Consider the following 20,063-nt stretch of genomic DNA (forward strand, 5'->3'; position numbering starts at 1 on the left):
CAATTTTGTATTTGTTATAGACTATTGGTTTGATTTTTATGTATTTTGGTGTTTGCTTTTATCCTCATTGTGATTTGTTAAGACTCTTAGATCTTTTTCATATTTCAGGTATTTGTTGTGAAATTTAAAAAAATTGAGCATTATTTCTCCAAATATTTTTTCTATTCTCTCTAACCTCTTGGGATTACACCTGGTGAGTGTCTCAGATTACTGTCTTTCATTACTTTTCCAGCCATTTTTCCTCCATGTTTCATGTTAGGGTTTATATTTGCTGTGTCTTCTATTCACTGATCTTTCCTTTCACAGAGTTAAATCAGTTCTTAATTCCATCTGGTAGAGTTTGATTTCAGATTTTGTCTGTTTTCATCACTAGATGTTCCTTAGATATACTTTTATTTCTTTCTAGTTGGGTTATTCCCCTTGACACATTTTTTTCCTTCCTTCCTTCCTTCCTTCCTTCCTTCCTTCCTTCCTTTCCTCCCTCCTTCCTTCCTTCCTACTTTCCTTCCTTCTTTCTTTTCTTTTCTTTTCTCTTTTTTAGTGCAGGGCTTAGGTGGCTCTACCACTTGAGGCACAGTTCTACTTCTAGTTTTTTTTTGTTTGTTTGTTTTTGTTAGTTAACTGGAGATAACAGCCTCTTGGACTTTCTTGGTTGGGTTGGCTTAAAACTATGATCCTCAGATCTCAGCCTCTGAGTAGTAAGGATTACTGGCATGAAACACCAGCACCTTTCCCCTCCTCTTAGATATTAGTCACAGTGTCAGGCTCTTTGGCATTTTTACTAGCTTTGTACTGAATGCTGGATGTTAGGAATATGATATGGTTGAATGCATGGGGATGAAGGGAACTTTCTTCCATAAAATAACAACAGGTAGACTAATAAGAGAAATAGCCTATATGGTTATTATGAGCATTAGTTGATCACAGGAAAATGAGTCCAATAATTTGGTGTTTAGAAGTTTGAGAGGAGAGGGAAGTGGAAGTCCAGGTAATTTTTAGAAGAAAAATAAACTATTTTCTGGAGAGATGAACAGTTATATAGAACAGATAATAGCAGGGGACAGAGATGTCTGCATTCTGGATATGTGTCAGCTGTAGCTTTCTTCCTTTGGAATCTAATCTTCCCACTGATGAGACTGTAAGGAGGGATCTTAAGGCAGCTGCATTTTTTTCAGTCACAGAAGGGAGCTTCAGAGAAAAAGTCTTCCTCTCCTGTCTGACCTTTGCCATTTCTCAGGCACTCTGTTTTAAGTCCAAAGTGGCATATTTTGGGGGGGGTCTCATATCCTGAGCCCTAACCAGTGTCTGAATCTGTCTTAAAACTTCCTTTAAAGAGTGTTGGCTTTCAACTGATAGGCCAGATTTTTGTGGCCCAAGCTCCAATGCTTTGGAAGGGAGGTCTACAGTTGCCTTTAATCTATGCTACTTTAGTTAGTGCTATTAAGTTGATAACCCCCCCCCCACTTTTTTTAAATCTCTATTGAAAGTTCCAGGTTTTTACTATGGTCTCTTCATTTTCCCTAGTTAAAAATGAAAGAAAGAAAAAGAAACTCAGCAAGTATCTCCCAGTCCTGTATGAGCTCTGGAAGTTTTTCAGCCTACAGTTCCTTTTCAGAGCTCTATAGAGTCATTGTGCTATATATATGACACTTCATTATCTAGCTGAAAACTCAACCGACCTGCCATGGTTTGAATACCACCACTGAACCTCATGTGGAAAATCCCCGACTCTTAAGCTGATGACACTTGGGAGAAAAGGATTCCAGGAGGTTGGTTGGGATTAGATAAGATCCTCAGAAAGATGGGACTATCACTAGGACATTAGTGGTTTTGTAAGAAGAGAGGAGCCCTGAGCTGACCCCCTTGCTCTGTCTCTCCGTGGGATGTCAGTGATCTCCTCCAGCCATGTTATGATGCAACATAAGGCTTTAACAGATGCCTAGTAGATGTTGGTGCCAAGTTCTTGAGCTTCCTGTCCTATTGGAATGTGAACTGCACAAACTTCTATCATTTATAAATGACCTTCTCTCAGTATTTTGTTACCAAAACAGAAAACAGACTGAAATATGACCCTTGTGTGGTGTGGACACACAATCCTAAAGTGCTGTGCCTGTACAATTCTCCCCTTAGTATTCTGATTTGCAAATTCCACTTACCATGGCATTCCCACTCTCCAACCCTCCCATGGTGCCTTTGGCTCCCCTTTGCCTGCACTCCAACCCAGCGAATGTATCAGGCTGAAACAATGGTGGTTGTCCATCTCATCATACTGATTTCATTTCCTTCTGCAATCACTGTCTTGACTATTTTTCCAGTGTCTAAAACCTGTAGTTTCCAATATTTTGTCCAATTTTCCAATTATGTATGGGTATTTCCGCACCAGGGATTTATGTCATGGCTGAAAGGAGAAGAAATTTGCCCTTTCTCTTGGTTGCATTGTCACTCAATCACATGAGAAATGACCTACTTCTGGAACTGGATGCATGAGCCAATAAATTTCTTTTGTATTTTAAAATGGCATCCATTGTATTTTTCTGCTGTCTACCACCAAGATATGTGTCCTAAGTGACAGATAATACAAAAACTTAAATGACAGCTCCAAATGGAAAGCCTTACTTGGTATTTTAATATTTCTCCTACATTTCCCCCCAAAACTGATATTGAGCAACATCAATTAGCAGTGCAAACATTGTTGTAATTGAGTTGTTGCCTTCTGCACACATTTATTGAGTGCCTAAATGTAATTCAGATACTGTAAGAGAGCAAACTGCCTTGTCTCCACTAACTAGTGCTTACTAACAGAAATCCACCTACAAATGAAGACACACACACTGCAACTTATTGTGGGTTAAATCAGGTCTTCAAAGAGATCTCTGGTACCTTCTGGTACTACCTTCTGGTAACTGGGGAGATGATTTTATTCAAAGGAGGGGCAAAATAATCAAATGAAGATAAGTCATGCCAAATGAGAGCAGGCCCTCATCCAATGACTGAAATCTTTATAGAAGGGTGGACTGCAGGTACAGAGAGGGCACCTTGTAAGAACAGAAACATAGAGAAGCACAGGGGAAAGTAATCTTGAACATGTAGACAGAGATGGGAGTGAAATATCCACATGCCAAGAGTACCAGGCATGGCCAGAAACCACCAGAAGCTAGGAAGAGGCAAAGACAGAAATTTTCTCTAGAACCTTCAAGAAAACTTGACTGCCAACATTTTGACTTTGGACTTCTAGCCTTCAGAACTGTGAAACAGTAGATTGTTTTTGTTTCTAGCCAACCAGTTCATCGTACTTTGTCATAATAGCCCAAGGATCTAATACACAGCTTGATATACACAACAGTGGATGTACATAGGAAAGACACAACATTAGGGTAATAATAATACTTCAGAACTCCTGGGTCCTGAGGAGTATCTAGTAGTGGTCAGGGGAGGAACTTAACCACCAGGCACTGTTCTAGGTTCAAGAGAAGCCAGAGAAGGAGGGGTACTAGCAAAATTTTTGGAGAAATATGGATAAAAATTTTCCAAAGTTGACAAACCCCACAAATCCAAATATCCAAGATGCTTGGATCTCAGTGGCTAACAGCAGCAAATAGGGATTCTGAAGTTCATCATGGCTCTGGGACAATCTCTGGAACGGCTGCCCCCTGGTGCCAGCCAGAGGGAACTACCTTGGCCTTCTGACCTGCATCACACCATTCTGATATCTCCAGAACAGGACCCTTCTAAATACAATTTTTTCCCCTCTACTTTGTCTGGAAGGTGAACACATCCTATCTATACCTTGATCTTAGGGCTCTCCTGCCCAGTCTTTTCTTCCTTTTCCTCTTGTAACTTTTATTCCGCAATAAAAAAATAAATATCTCGAATTCTTCCACTACAACTGCTTCCTGCGAAAAACAAAACAACACACACACACACACACACACACACACACACACACACACATACACACACACACACACACACACACCAGCCTGTGGATTCCTCTTTTGTTCTCCTCACTCACTGATGGATTGTAAGAGTGAAGTGAATTGAGGAAGATATCATTTAAATTGATTGAGATCGAATTTTAATGAAAACAGGTCCAGGTAAGAGGCCAAAGTGGCATTACTTGATGATAAGCTATCAGATGGTCTGAGTCATCTTCATAGAAAGAAATGTTATCCTATGGTCTTTAGAAGAATATGAATCCTAGTGGTATCCTGGGAAGCTGGCTGCAGTCCATCTATGGGGAGACAGAGAATCATAATGGCCTTTCTATGAGTCAGTCTTTGGTCACTGTGATGAATATAGGAGAGCAATAACGTAGGTCAGCCGGATCCATTGCTTTGGGCCTGATTTGGGCCTGAGCCGAGGCAGAATAACATGATGGCGGGAACACATAGCAGAAGCCGTTCACCTTGTGGCAGGTGGGATGCAGAAAGAAAGGTATGGAAGGTCCAAGGAGAAAGTACAGCTTTTTAGGGCCGCCCGTAGTGACCTGCTTCCTCCAGCTAACTTCTAGCTGCTCCTTTCCACCACTTCCCAAAGCAGCGCCATCTGCTGGAAATCAAGGGTTCAACACAGTAGCCCATGGGGAGGACCTCACATTCAAACCAGAACCATCTTGGCTCATTACTCAAGAAACCAGAGTCTCTTCTCATGCTTCCAGAGCTAGGCCACAACTGAGCAGAGGAAAACTCATGAACCACCCAAGTGAGATCTGAGTTGGCAGATTTTTGCAACATCTAGAAAGGGCCTGGAGCTAAAGCTCTCTTATGTAGCCGGGTGCCGGTAGCTCACGCCTGTAATCCTAGCTACTCAGGAGATCACGGTTCAAAGCCAGTCCATGAGACTCTTGATCTCCAATTAACCACCAGAAAACTGGAAGTGGTGCTGTGGTTCAAGTAGAGCGCTCACCTTGAGCTGAAGAGCATAGGGACAGTGCCCAAGCCCAGAGTTCAAGCCCCATGACGAACAGAAGTAAAAACAAAAACAAAACTCTCATGTTGTGGGACAACCAATATCGCCTTAATTTGGTCCTATAAAGAGATTTTTAGTTCCCAAATCTCAAACAACAGATTTATGTTAATGTGATACTTTGGATGCTTACTGGAATAGGGGAGTAATGACATGTTCATTTAAAATTTTTATTTATTTATCTATTTATTTGTTTGTTTGTTTTTTGTCGGTCGTGGGCCTTGAACTCTGGGCCTGGACTATGTCCCTCAGTTGCTTTTGCTCACGGCTAGCACACTACCACTTGATACATAGCACCATTTCTGTATTTTTCTGGGATTAATTGGAGGTAAGAGTCTCGTGGACTTTCTTTCCCAGGCTGACATCAAACCTCATTCCTCAGATCTCAGCCTTTTGAATAGTTAGGATTATAGGTGTGAGCCACCGGCACCTGGCACATTTTTAATTTTTGCAAAGATTGTTTTCACCTCTGTCCCAGTTCAATGTGGTTTAATCTAGGGCTCGAGGGGACATAGAGTAATACTAGGAGATGGGCTAATGTGAAGGTCAGGGAAGACAAAGGAAGCTGAGAGACAGTTTCAGATCAGAGCAGACTGAAGACATTTGATAAGTAAGCCCACATGAAATCCCAGATCAGAAAAAAATACATTAGTTATAAAACTACTAAAAATTAAATAATTCTGGGTGGTCAATAGTATGTTGTCGATGTTAATTGCCTGGTGTAATCATCTGAGTATGATTATATAAAGGTGTAATAGAAACAGAACTGGGTCGAGGGTCTATAGGAACTCTCTGAACTATTTTTGACAGTTTGGGGTATTATAAAGTTACTTCAAACATGAGTTAAAAAAGACAAAGGTTATCAGATTGGGTGAAAAAAAACAACAAAATAGAAAATGCAACCATGTGTTATTTGAAGGTGTTCCTGCAAATGTAAGGTGACTAAAAGGTTGGAAGCAAAAACAATTAACTTTAAAGGTTAAAAATAATGTCTGTCATGCAATCACCTATTAAAACTAAATTAAAAAGTAAAGAGGAGAGGATGGACATTTCCTAATGATGAAAGGATCAATTTAAAAAGAATGCATTAAAATCATAAGTATGTGTATATAAGCATCTTCCACCATCATGTGAAAATACAGACATATGTAGTATAGCAAGGACACGTTCTGAGTAATGCATTCTTTGTCAAAGTTGGGGTCTTAAGAACAATAAATGCTCCCAGCACCTCTTCTGCACACAATGTTTCCTAGAGATGCCCAAGGATTACTCTGAAAAGGGTTTTTAAACAGAAGTAATGAGTTTAATATCTATTCTGTATCTACCAAAACAATTCATAGTTTTCTTTAAAATGTTAGACTAAAATTATTAAGTAGGTAAATCTAATCCTTGCAAGCAAGATTTGTCAGGGCACTTCTTTAAAAACAATATTAAAAACAGAAAAAAAGACATCAGCATTCACAATATAAACAGCAGAAACTGGGTGGTAAAAATCTTCCAAATGACAGATTCAGGCCCTTAAAAAAGGACCACTGCTTCTATAATATGTAGGGGAAAAGACGTGTGTGGATAAAAAGAGAAAAGCATTTGGGGATGACTCTGTATTGCTTTTACACTCTATGGTCTTAAAGTATTCCTCTCCTCTCCCCCACCCTTTTTTTCAGATCCAGTAGTACCAGGCCTTAGGAATACAGAATAAAGGGGCCAGTAATCCGTTTCTCCTGAATTATATCCAATAAGCTGAAGACATTAATAGGACACCTGAAATTCTTACTCAGAAAATGTTTAACATGTATTTTTAGAAATATGTTTTGACCATTGGAAATTTGTATTGTGATTTTGTAATAAATAATTTTGCTTATCCAACAGTTCTTAGCATGCCCTAATGATAGTCTTTACTTTCAAATATTTATAACATACTCCAACTTTATATTCATTTCCAAACTGAACCCCAAACTCCAATAATGTGTTGATACTAAATTTAATATAACTTAGCTGTGTTCAGGGTGGACTCTCCCTCCTGCTAGGGAGGGTGCTCAGTGTACCTTCACAGATCACAGTGATCAACATGCCACCAGAAAGCCTTCAGGCCACACTTCCTTTCCTAGTGGTACTCGTGCCAATCATAATCCAGCCACAGTCTCTGGGCCAATTTGGTTAAGGAAGCCCAAGAGAGATCAGACTCAGAATCCTGGGTTAGGTCATTCCATTTGGATTATCTTCCTACATAGCATTACCAACCAAGAGAAGAACTCACAGGATCATTCTATTTACTGTGAAGGCAATACACACAACCACATTACACATAGCACCTTTCCTTTTGGTGGTTCTAATCAATGCAGTTAATACTTAACTGCACAATGATTCAGCTTTCTCTTTTCTTTCCCTTCCCCCCTTTCCTTTCCTTTCCCTTTCTTTCCTTTCCTTTTGTTTTCTTTTACAATATTAGAGACTGAACTCAAGGCCTCATGCTTACAAACACAAGCACTTTGCTAAGTCAAGCTACACCTCCAGTCTTTGTGCTTTCAGTCTGTTTTGTCAGAGAGGGGCTCATGCTTTTGCCTAGGGCTGACCTTTGACCAGGATCTTTTTATTTCTGCCTCTCAAGTACTTGGGATTATAGGGGTGCAGTACATGCCTGGCTTCCACTTCTTTTTAATGACACACTAAGTAACCAAAGATAAACTCGGGGAAGCACTTCACTTCTGCTGTGACAGAAGTTCCTACTGTTTATCCACCAGCATGGGTTACCCATTCCACTCAGGGGGTTGTCAGTGGTAAGAAGTCTCTCTGGGGTCTCCTTCACAGGAGGAGATGTTATCTGAAAGTGATATAGTGCCTCAGACATCTGTTATCACTCTTTGCCTGTGAGTGGGAATTACACAATTTTCTTTCACACTGTTTAACCTCTAGTTAAAAAAAAACCCAGACATCTCCATCACGCAAATCATAGAAACCCAATTCAAAGCCAACAGGATGCACAAGCTAGTCTAGAGACTTAAGTAACTGCTCCGCATGGACCTCATCTATTAAGTTAAGCTGATTTTAAAGGCTTGGAGTCAAGTACACAATGAGCATTATCTTCTCTGGAACTCTATCATTCAGGCTTTAAATGATCTTTTTTTTTTTTTTTTTTTTTTTTTTTTAACAGAGGGGGCTGACTCTCCTGTATGTGAGGGATCTTATTTTACCCTGTGCATGCTTAGCAGATTACCCTTTTGAATAGCCAACAGGATTTCCCACTGTTTCATGACCATTTGCACCACAGTGTCAGTCTTAGGAGCCTTTAATTTTTTTTCTCCCCTGGTTCAAGAAGACAAACTGCACTGAAATGGTGCCAAGATTTCACTTCATCCATCGCATGAGACGAAGAGGATTTACAAGCGTAGAACTCCCTTGAATGGCTGCCAAAAAAGCAGCTAACTTTTAAATAACACAATGTGGTGGAAAAAACTGCCTTGTGGCAATGCACTGTCGAGAGAAATAGCAACTACTGACAGTACATGTTGGCAAGCTGTGCTTGCTTAAGCACTGGAAAGGGTGAAATGTTGTCCTGTCCACTTTCCTGACACCAGGGTGAACAGTACAGGAAATAGAAGTCTTATGTGTTTATTATTGTTCTAATTTCAACCGATTTATGGAACTTGACTCTGGGACTAATTCAGTTGGGATGAAAATTAACTCAGAGGCTACATTGAAAAAGGAAGAGGTTATGATAAATTACCTAGCATCATAGAAGTGTGTCTTCAGAGTTGAAGCAAATTTAGGTGCATAAAATATATATACAATGGGTAATTGTTTTCTTGACTGAAGAATTTGTCATAGTTTGGGTTGCTGCAACCAATAGCACAACTTAAATGGTATAAACCATGCTTTCCCCCGCCCCCTCCCCCTCTAAGTTTCGGAGGCTGGATATTCAAGATCAAAGTTCTGGCATGTTTGATGTCTGGTCAGTGCACAAAATGATTTGCAAAAGGCCACCTTCTGACTGAGTCCGTGTGTGTGTGTGTGTGTGTGTGTGTGCATGTGTGTGCATGTGTGTATGAGAGAGAGACAGACAGAGACATAGAGACAGTCAGAAACATAGAGACAGAGATAGAGACACATACAGAGGGTAGACAGAGAGTTAGATATGGAACAAGAGGAGAGGAGAAGAGATGGGAAAACAGAGGTGAGGGAAAAAAGGATAGGACAGAGAGAGAGAGAGAGAGAGAAAAGAAAGGAGAGGGAAGGAAAATTATCTCTTCATTTCGATTTTTGCTTTCTGCGCCCATACTGGGCCTTGAAGTCAGGTCCTGGGCACTGTCCCTTAGCATTTCTGCTCAAGGCTGTCACTCTATCACTAAGTCACAGCTCCACTCCTGGCTTTTTGTTGACTAATTGGAAATAAGAATCTCGTAGACTTTCCTGCCAGAGCTGGGTTCAAACCTAGAGCCACAGATCTCTGCCTCCTGAGTGTGAGTCACCAATACCTGGCTTACCTCTCTTTAAAAAACTATTTTTATTATCTTTAAGTAGTTGTACAAAGGAGTTACCATTCAACAAATCAGTTTGTAAGTACAATGCGTCTTGATAGATGGGAACCCCTTCTTTTTATGAGCATTAATCACATCATAAGCATCTTTTATCATAACCACTATGGAGATTAAGGTTTCTGATAGGAATTTGGGGGTGAGGGAACACAAACATTCAATCTATAGCATGAATCCTTTTCTACCAAAAGTGATTTACTCTTGGATTTCTCTGAATAGTGAATTTTCTTAATGATCTTAAGGTATAATTAGATTTCAAGAATTCTTTTCAAAAAACACTTTCTGGGAGCATGTCTACTGAATCAAATGATGTTTATAATGCTAAACTTAGAGCAAATTGATTCAGGAGAGTTGATACAATTATGTGATTTAATTAGTTTCCAACACTAATAGGACAGAATGTTCATGGGTGGTATGTGAAGGTTGTCATAACTAAGGGCATGGATTTAAAAATAGAATAACTGGGCATGGTGGTTCATGCCTATAAATCTTTTTTTTAATTTTTTATTGAAAAGATACTGTACAGAGGGGGCACAGTTACATGAGTAAGGTAATGAGTACATTTCCTATCGAGCATTGTTACCCCCTCCTTTGTTTTTCCCCTACCATCCTTCCCTTCCTCACCTCCCTAACTCCTCCCTTCCCTGCCCCCGAAGTTGTAAAGTTCATTTTCCACATAGTGTCTTGTACATCTCACTGTTACAATGGGTCAACCTATATCCTTGTTTCAGTATTTTGTTATTTCCCTTCCCCTCCCCAAATTAGAAAACTGTATATACATGATGCAGGGCATCAGATTCAAATATACTGAAAACATGGGTTATACTATGGGGGTAGAACATAGGAAAGAAACAAAAAAAATTACATAGTACATTATAAGTACATTAAAAACAACAGCAACAAAGATAAAAACTCTTGTGTCCATATCTTGGGGTTCATTTCACTTAGCATCGTCTTATATGGTCATAGGTACATAGCTTTTGACCTTTTCTGCTTGTCTCATAAGATTATACTAGACATATACTAGTTATTGCAAATAAGGTAAACCAAGGGACCTATGCTTCTTTAGGTCTGGCTTACTTCACTTAATATAACTTTTTCTAAGTCTTTCCATTTCCTAATAAATGGGGCAGGGTCATTCCTTCTGATGAGTCCTAGAATTCCATTACACACACACACATACACACACACACACACACCACATTTTCTTGATCCATTCATCTACTGAGGGGCTAAGAGATGGTGAATTTTTTTTTTTTATTTGGTCGGTCATGAGGCTTGAACTCTGGGCCTGGGCACTGTCCCTGTGCTCTTCAGCTCAAGGAGAGCACTCTACCACTTGAGCCACAATGCTGCTTCTGGTTTTCTAGTGGTTTATTAGAGATAAGAGTCTCATGGGCTTTCCTGCCTGAGCTGGCTTTGAACCGAGAACCTCAGATCTCAGTCTCCTGAGTAGCTAGGATTACAGGCATGAGCCACTGGCACCCGGCTGAGATGGTAAAATTTCTTTTTTTTTTTTTAATTTTTATTTATTTTTTATTGTGAAAATACTGTACAGAGGGGTTACAATTACATGGGCAAGATGAGTACATTTCTTATCAAGCATTGTAGCCTCCTCCTTTGTTTCCCCTTCCCATCCCTTCCCAGTCTCCCCCCCCCGCCCCCCCAATCTTCCCCACCCCCCCCACCAAAGTTGTAAAGTTCGTTTTCAACATGACAACTTGTACTTCTCATTGTTGCAACGGGTCCACCTGTATTCTTATTTAAACGACTTGTTTTTCCCCTTCCCCTTCATGCCTATAAATCTTAGGTACTTGGGAGACCGAGATCAGGAGAATCATGATTCCAAATGATAAAGGTGCCATAGAAGGGTAATAAATTTGGGACATCTACTGCACAATAGGGTTGCTACTATTATTAGTTATTAACTAATAATGTATTGCAAAGTTCAAAATAATTACAAGTGTACACTCTAAATATTCTCTCCACTTAAAGAGATGCATATGTTCATTAATTAAGCTTCCCAATTCCTTGGCTTTCTTAGTTAGCCATTTCTGCAAATTTGTTTTAAGCCTTCTCTGAAAGATGAGCCTAGAACCTCTTCCTCCCACCTCGGTAACTACTATACAATGAATCTCTCATGTCTTGGTAGCTAGAATGGATCTTGTTTATGGCAAAGGAACAGCAGATGGTACTATACTTAGGATGGGAAGCAGCCTTGACCTTAGCAGCTCTGTGATGCGAATCTGGGGCTGGCTGTTTTGGTGGTAGGATTCTCAAACAGTGACGACATGTTTACTTTAAGAGAAGGGTTGGGGGCTGGGAAGTTGGCTCAGTGGTAGAGCTCTTGCCTTGCATGCCTGAGGCCCTGGGTTCGATTCCTCAGCACCACATAAGCAAAAAGAGAAAAGCTGGAAGTGGCGCTGTGGCTCAAGTGGTAGAGCACTAGCCTTGAGCTGAAGAGCTGAGGGACAGCACCCAGAGTTCAGGCCCCATGACCGGACCCAAAAAAAAAAAGAGAAGGGCTGGAAATGTGGCTTAGTGATAGAGTGCTTGCCAGTATGCATGAGACCCTGAGTTCAATTCCTTGGTACATATAAACAAAAAATAAATAAAATAAGAGAATGTCTTATTGGGACTCACCTGTGGTCCCAGGGGGAAAAAATCTGTTTTTTTTTGTTGTTGTTATTTTTGTTTTTTTGGGTCGGTTGTGGAGCCTGAACTCTGGGCCTGGGTGCTGTCCCTCAGCTCTTCAGCTCAAGGCTAGCACTCTACCACTTGAGCCACAGCACCACTTCCAGCTTTTTTCTTTTTGCTTATGTGGTGCTGAGGAATTGAACCCAGAGTCTCAGGCATGCAAGGCAAGCGCTCTACCACTGAGCCACCTTCCCAGCCCAACTCTGGTTTTTTGTTTGTTTGTTTGTTTGTTTTCATTTTTTCTGGTCTTAGGGCTTGAACTCTGGGCCTGAGCACTGTCCCTGAGCAACTATTGCTGCCGCTGCTGCCATTGCTGCCTCTGCTGCCGCTGTTGCTGCTGTTGCTTCCTCCTCCTCCTCCTCCTCCTCCTCCTCCACCTCCTCCTCCACCTCCTATTGTTATTATACAGTTGATATGTAAAGGGGTCATATACATTTACATCAATCAGGTAATAAATAATGAGTACAACTCTTTTTGAACCATGACTCCCTTCCCTCATTCTCTCCCTCCCATCTCTACCCACAAGAAGTACAGTTCATATTCCATATAGTGTCTAGTGAGTACCACTATAGTATTTGTTTACCCTGATTCCACCTTTTCTGTGCCCTCCTTTATCTTCCCAAATACAAACTAACAAGACAAAAGGAAAAGAGAACAAAAACAGCAACAATGGCAACTAAAAGATGTCTTGTTTTCTCTTCTTGGAGTTCATGTCATAGACTATGATTTTATGAGACTCTTTTTTTTGGGGGGTCCGGTCGAGGGGCCTGAACTCTGGGCCTGGGTGCTGTCCCTCAGCTCTTCAGCTCAAGGCTAGTGCTCTACCACTTGAGTCACAGCGCCACTTCTGGCCTTTTTCTTTTTGCTTACGTGGTGCTGAGGAATCGAACCCAGGGCCTCATGCATGCAAGGCAAGCACCCTACCACTGAGCCACCTTCCCAGCCCCTAGACTATGATTTTATATGATCACATGCACATAGCTATTTAGCCCTTGCCAACCACTCCTATGTATAGCATCCTTTGGCCTCAGTAGATGAATGGATCAAGAAAACGTGGTATATATACACAATGGAATTCTATTCATCTGTCAGAAAGAATGATATTAAATCAATGGAAAGGCTTGGAAAAAATTACATTAAACAAAGTAGCCAGAGCCAAAGAAACATAGGTTGCATGATTTCCCTCATTTTTGGTAACTACAATGTGCCTATAAATATACAAGCAAACACATGATAAATTATATAGTACTCTAGATATTCACATCCTGAGCTTCTTTTGCTCAAGGCTAGTGCTCTACCATAGCTCCATGGCCAGCTTTTTCTGAGTATTTTATTGGAGATAAAAGTCTCACAGATTTTCCTGCCCAGGCTGGCTTCAAACCACAATCCTCAGATCTCACCCTCCAGAGTAGCTAGGGTTACAGGTGTGAGCCACCAGAGCTGTAGACAGTTTTGACAGATCAGGTAGCTAGTTTCTTAGGAAAATATTGTGAACAAAAGAATTCCAAGAGACATGGGAGAAAGGGAAGGTTACTTCTGTTTTATTTGGTAGTTCTGAGAGAGGAAAAGATATGTTTCAAATTTTAGATTGCTAGTAGTGGTCATGGTTAGAAAACCAGAGAGTTCCTACCACTGCTACAAGAGATATATTATAAGAGATATATTATAAGATATATTATAAGAGATATATTATCTCTTATATCCACAGTGTAGATCGAAACCTCTCTTCCTGAAGCACAGAAGCATTGCAGCATGGTTAGAACACTGTTAAATCTGAATGAATACACCACTGTTCACGTCAGTGGTAAACCTTTACTATAATCATTTCATGGTTTTTCTTTAAAATGTCAAGATGTTGGGGAATGAGGAAGTTGACCCTTTAAATGACAGTTATTATACAACTGTCTGAGCCCTGGCTGTTTTGAGTAGAAGGTCTTCCAATCCGACAGCTAGATCTCCCTCTTGCTAGGAATGGCTGCTTTGAACTCAAAGCCCAATTCCAGCTCTGGAGGCACTGCCCCTAGCTTACAACTTGCCCTGGACATTTTACTGGCACAAGCCTTTAAAAATTCTAGAAGACTGTAGCTGCTTCTACTCAGGTCAGAGTGCGAGTGTACTCCCTTCCACTGGGGACCTAGCAAAGACCTGTGACTGCGACAAACACAGTCACATCTGCCAAAAAATATCCTTCTGTGTTGTCCCTGGCATTCAAACAGCAGGTCCAAGAAAGACTCCTCTGCAGTGGTCTTTCTCACCTACTTTTGATTTTAATCACTAATGGAGTTGTTGGTTGAACTAGTACCACAAAGAAACAAGAAGTGGTGAGAAGAAGCAGTAGCAGGGTGGTAACAGCAGTGGAGCAGCGGGAACCATTCAGGTAGGCATATCAGCAAAGCTGTCAGGTGGCTTCCATACACAGGGACCAGAAGGCTGAATGGCAAAAGGCTGACAGCTACCCCCGAGCCTGCTCAGAGCTGATGTCAGAGGCTGGCAGGCCCTGCGGCAGTGGTGGTGACAGATAGGTGGCAGTCATGGCAGCCGTGACAACAGCCAGACTAAGAGAGACAGAAGAGAGATGAAGTGGAAGTAGAGAAAGCTGGAAAGCAGTGAGCTGAGGCTGAAGAATATCAGAAGACTGGAAAGAGCCTGAAAGAAGAAATTACAAACCCTGGTGGAGCACTGACACATTAACACTCCTCTGCCTCACCCCAGGATGGTCATCCACTCCAACACCGGAAGCCCAGAGCACAGAGCTGTCACACAAGCTGTCCAAGATGCATGGTGCTCATCAAGTGACATGTTTCTTAAATTGAGAAAACAAAGGGCTGTCACACTTGCCTCCATCCTTAAAACCTGGAACGTAAGAACTATAACACCCCCTCAAAGGCTGTTCAAGTAAGTCCCTGATCCCCAAGGCACAGGAGATTTGACCAGAGAGGCCACAGCCTGCTCTGAACCACTACCATCCATCACTGCAGCTAACAAATTCCAGCCAAGAGTCTGGAGGAGCAGCTCCTCCCTTGCCTATGACTCTTATCCAGGTAGAGAAGAAAGACTCCAGCCAGCTAGTGTAGTATAGATCTGTAAACTTCTGATTTACAATCTGCACCTATCCAAAGCTTCATTAGCTTCCCCAAAAGACCAGGAAATGGCTACTAACCCAGTGGTAATGAATAACCAATCTAGCATCCAGATTGTTTCCTAATTGTCATTTTCCAATACAATGAACCCAGCCAGGTTTCAAACAGAAAATAGACAACATGAGCTGGAAGAATGTTTCATCCTAAGGAACAGGGGAACTCTAGAAAATCCTTTGGTCGCCAGGCATCGGTGGCTCACGCCTGTAATCCTAGCTACTCAGGAGGCTGAGATCTGAGGATCGAGGTTCAAAGCCAGCCTGGGCAGAAAAGTCTGTGAGACTCTTATCGCCAATAAACCACTAGAAAACCGGAAATGGTGCTGTGGCTCAAGTGGTAGAGCGCTCGCCTTGAGCTGAAGAGTGCAGGGACAGCGCCCAAGCCCCACGACCAATTAAAAAAGAAAAGAAAAGAAAAGAAAAGAAAATCCTTTGGTCATATCAAAAGGACACAAGGCCCAAGGTAAAAGAGTGTCCATTAGTCAGATAGAACACTTTGGAAACCAAATAGAATATCAACTGCAATGTAAATATGTCCTATTCATTCATTCATTCATTCACAGATTCCTTCTGACATTTAAAACAAATCTGTGTAATATTTTAGAAATCCACAAGTTTATATGGACATTTAAAACAAAACCTAAATCTTATCTCTAGAGATATTGGGAAATAAGATATTAAAAAAAAAACAAACAGCTTTGCCATAGGGGGTGGATTTACAGTTAAGTGATAGCCAGATTGATTGTAGAAGAAAGGAAGGAAGGAAAAAGGGAGAAGAGAAGGAGAAAGGGAAGAACGGAGGAAATGAATCTAAATTACAACAGATTAAGTTCAAATGTGCTTATTTGTAGATTAAAATCCTAACAAGTTTACAAACAAACTTAATAGAATTAATAAGGGAGCTCAACAAGTTCATATAATATGCAAGATCAATGTGAAAAAATTGTGTGCTTTTAAACTAGAAAATGAGGGGAGTTATTTTTGGTGGTGTTGAGGTTTGAACTCAGAGCCCTACATTTGGTAGGAAAAAGAGCATTCCAACCTTTCTTGCTTTAGTAATTTTTCAGATTGGGTCTTCTACCTTTTATTTCCAGGCTGGCATTGGACCACTATCCTCTCTCTTCTACCTCTAAGAGAGCTGAGGTTACAGACATGACCTACTACACTCAGAGCTTGTTCTTTGGGATTGGACCTTGCTAAATATTTAATGCCTGGCCTGGCCTTGAATCATGGTCTTCCTGTCTCAGTCTTCCAGGTAGCTGGGATTATATCCATGAGCACTGGGCCTAGCTTTCAAAAACTGAAATTTAAAAAAATAATCCTTCTAATTGTATAAAGCCCCACAAAATACTTAAATGCAAGTTTAAATAAACACAAAGGTGAGGCTTATATACGCAGAGAGGTATTTTTAAATATGCAGATAAATGGGGGGACATATGAATTAGAAAACTCACTTATTAAGCTGTTAATTCTTTCTAAATTTAGCTTAGATTTAATGTAATTTTATTCTAAATCCCAGCAAGTTTCTTATAAAAATTGACAAACTATATTTAAAATGTGTAGAAAATGCAAAAGAACTTAGATTACCCAAAACAATTCAGATTTTTCTTTCGCAAGAGTTACTATAAAACTACAAACATGAAGATATTGTAGTCATAGGAATGTAAGGACAGATATGTTGATTCAAGGAAGGGAAAAGTCACTGAAGCAGGCCTACCTATCAAGCATAAATAATTTTTTACAAAGATACCAAGGTAATTTCATATGTAAAGAGTACTGTTTTCTTCATGTGGTACTAGAACAATTTGACATGTCTGTGTACCATAATCCTTAAATCATGTCAGCTCACAATATACACAAAAATTAAATTAACAATCTAAACCATAAGACTTCTACAAGAAAAAGAAACACTGTTTTCCCTGCTTAGGGTTAGGTAAAGTGTTCTTGGATAGGGCAAAACAAAACAAAGCAGAACAATAACAATGAAAACTAAATTTTTAAAAAGATGAACAGTATTTTTACAAAATATGAAGTTTCTGACATTTGAAAGACATTTATCTTTCTTTGGTGTGCCAGTACTATGACTTGAACTCAGGGCCTTGTTCTCTTGCTTGACCTTTTCACTCAAGGTGGAAGTTTTACCTCTTGAACCACACATCTACTTCCTTGTAAGATATTTTTGAGAGATGAAAAGATCGCCAGGTACAGCAGTATATACCTGTAATCTTCATGCTTAGAAGCTGGAAGCGAGAAAATAGTGAGCTCAGAGCCAGACTGGCTTATATAGCAAGAATCTGTGTTAAAAAAAACTAAAGGATTAAGGATGCAGTTCAATGGTAGAGCATTCCCTGGTATGCACACAAGCCCTGGATTCAATCCCCAGCACCATACAATGGTAGAACATAAATAAATCTGATATATGAGCAGAACCTGGATATATGGAGAATGTTTTTGCCTGTATCAGGGCTTGAACTCAAGGCTCTGCATTCTCACTCAGCTTCCTTGATCATAGCTAGCACTCTACCACTTAAACCATGCATGTATTATGCCATTTTGCTGGTTAATAGAAATGGAGTCTTATAGGCTTTATATCTTTACATGGCTGCAAACCTCAATCCTCCACATCTCCACCTTCTAAGTAAGTAGAATTTCAGGCCTGAACCAATGGCTCATTCTTAATAGTAATAAACTCAACAATCCAACCAAAACAAAAACTATCTGAACAGATAGTTTATTAACATAAAGTAGAGTAATATCTAACAAGCACATGCAATAAGATCATCATTATTAGTCATGAAGGAAATGTAAATTAGAAGCAAAAGACACCAATTCATGCCTACTGGACTGGCTAAAATTAAAAGAACTTACAATATCATGCGCTGTAGAGTATATATGCAATAGAAGCTCATTCACTGGTGGTTTTAAATGCAAATATGGTAAAGTTCCTGTGGGAAGCAGTTTGGCAGGTTCTCATAACATTAAACATGCACATAAAACTCCCAAATTCAATGCCTGAGCATTTTCCCCAGGAAGTAAAAACATGTTCTCGCAAAAACATGTATACAAATGTTTAGGTCAGATTTGTTTTGGGGAGTTCAGAGTTGCAAAGAACTCAGATGCCCAATAGCCAGTAAATGGATGAACCTCCTGTGGTGCAATTATATTTGACACAGAAGAGGAAGAAGCCAAGTGCAAGTGGCTCACGCTTGTCATGCTAGCTCCTCAGGAGGCTGAGATCTGAGGATCACAGTCCAAAGCAGCTTGGTCAGAAAAGTCCTTAAGACTGTATCTCCAATTAACCAGCAGAAAGCTCAACTGGAGGCATGAGTCAAGTGGTAGAGCACCATAAGTAAAAGCAGTCAAGAGGAGAGCACAAGGCCCTGAATTCAAGCCATGGTACTAACACGAGAGAGAGAGAGAGAGAGAGAGAGAGAGAGAGAGAGAGAGAGAGAGAGAGAGAGAGAGAGAGAGAGAGAGAGAGAGAGAGAGAGAGAGAGAAAGAGAGAGAGAGAGAAACTACTGGTAAACACAAGACTATTGACAAATATCAAAAGGATTCTAAATGAAAGGAATCAGCCATGAAAGGCATTCCAGAAAAAAAAATTATGGGGAGAGAAAACAAATCAGTTATTCCCAACAAAGTAGGTTAGAGACATGAGGGAAATTTAGGAAGATGGGAAGATGGCAAGGTTCTGTTTCTATTATGATGATGGATGCACACTATAAGCCATTGTCAATAGCTCACTGAATGTGTATGTTAAAATAGGCATGACCCAAAATGAAAAAAGTATCAAATTATTTCATTAAAAAACTGTACAATGTCCAGGTGCCAGTGGCTCACATCTGTTATTCCAGCTACTCAGGAGGCTCTGAGGATCTCAGCTCAAAGCCAGCTAGGACAGAAAAGTCCACACGAGACTCTTATCTCCAACTAACTACTCAAAAACAAAAAGCAAAACAAACAAACACAACCAGGAGTGGAGCTGTGGCTCAAAGTGGTAGAGTGATAGCCTTGAGCAAAAGAGTTTAGGGAAAGCACACAGGCCCTGAGTTCAAACCCTACAACCCCCAACAACAGAAAGAAAGAAAGAAAGAAAGAAAGAAAGAAAGAAAGAAAGAAAGAAAGAAAGAAAGAAAGAAAGAAAGAAAGAAAGAAAGAAAGAAAGAAAGAAAGAGAAAGAATGGAAGAGAAAGAAAGAAGAAAAGAAAGAAAGGAAGGAAGGAAGGAAGGAAGGAAGGAAGGAAGGAAGGAAGGAAGGAAGGAAGGAAAGAGAAAGAGAGAGAAAGAGGAAGAGAAAGAAGAAGAGAGAGGAAGAGAGAAAGAGAGAAAGAGAGAGGGAAGGAAGAAGGGAAGGAAAAAAGGCAGGCAGGAAGACTGTACAACTTGACAATACTGTATCTTCAGAATGTAATGATAAGATGTATGTATTAGTTCAGAACATGGCAATAAAAGTCAGGCCTCACTCAATTAAAACTCTGCCATTGCAGAGCTTTCTGCAAATTATGTCAACCATACCTCATATAATTATAGAGAATATTCACTGATTTCTTTTAAACACTTTCTAACTTCCTGGTTCATAATAAATTATCCACCAAACATTAGTCACTTGAAGAACACCCCAAAATAGCCTATATGAGAAGACATCCATTTATATATATACACATATATATATATATAAATGCATAAGTTATAATACACATGAAAATAATAGAAATAAAACAAGTGTAAAGTA

General features: G+C 40.2%; 1 protein-coding gene across 5 annotated transcripts in view; it reads left to right on the forward strand.

The window, feature by feature from the left end:
* Nucleotides 1–4,331: 4,331 nt before the first annotated feature.
* The window catches only part of Armc3 (armadillo repeat containing 3), a 95,846-nt gene continuing 80,114 nt past the window's right edge, over nucleotides 4,332–20,063 (forward strand). For 2 of the 5 annotated variants that reach the window (XM_069990509.1, XM_069990506.1), the window contains exon 1: nucleotides 4,335–4,434. The gene's annotated coding sequence lies outside the window, so the exon portion shown is untranslated. Of the gene's footprint in view, nucleotides 4,435–20,063 lie in introns of all 5 variants that reach the window. The other 3 variants (XM_069990510.1, XM_069990507.1, XM_069990505.1) reach the window with 3 other exon arrangements.

The sequence above is a fragment of the Dipodomys merriami genome, unplaced genomic scaffold (genome assembly GCF_024711535.1).
Source record: "Dipodomys merriami isolate MVZ:Mamm:240054 unplaced genomic scaffold, mDipMer1.0.p SCAF_4, whole genome shotgun sequence".
NCBI classification, from domain to species: domain Eukaryota; kingdom Metazoa; phylum Chordata; class Mammalia; order Rodentia; family Heteromyidae; genus Dipodomys; species Dipodomys merriami.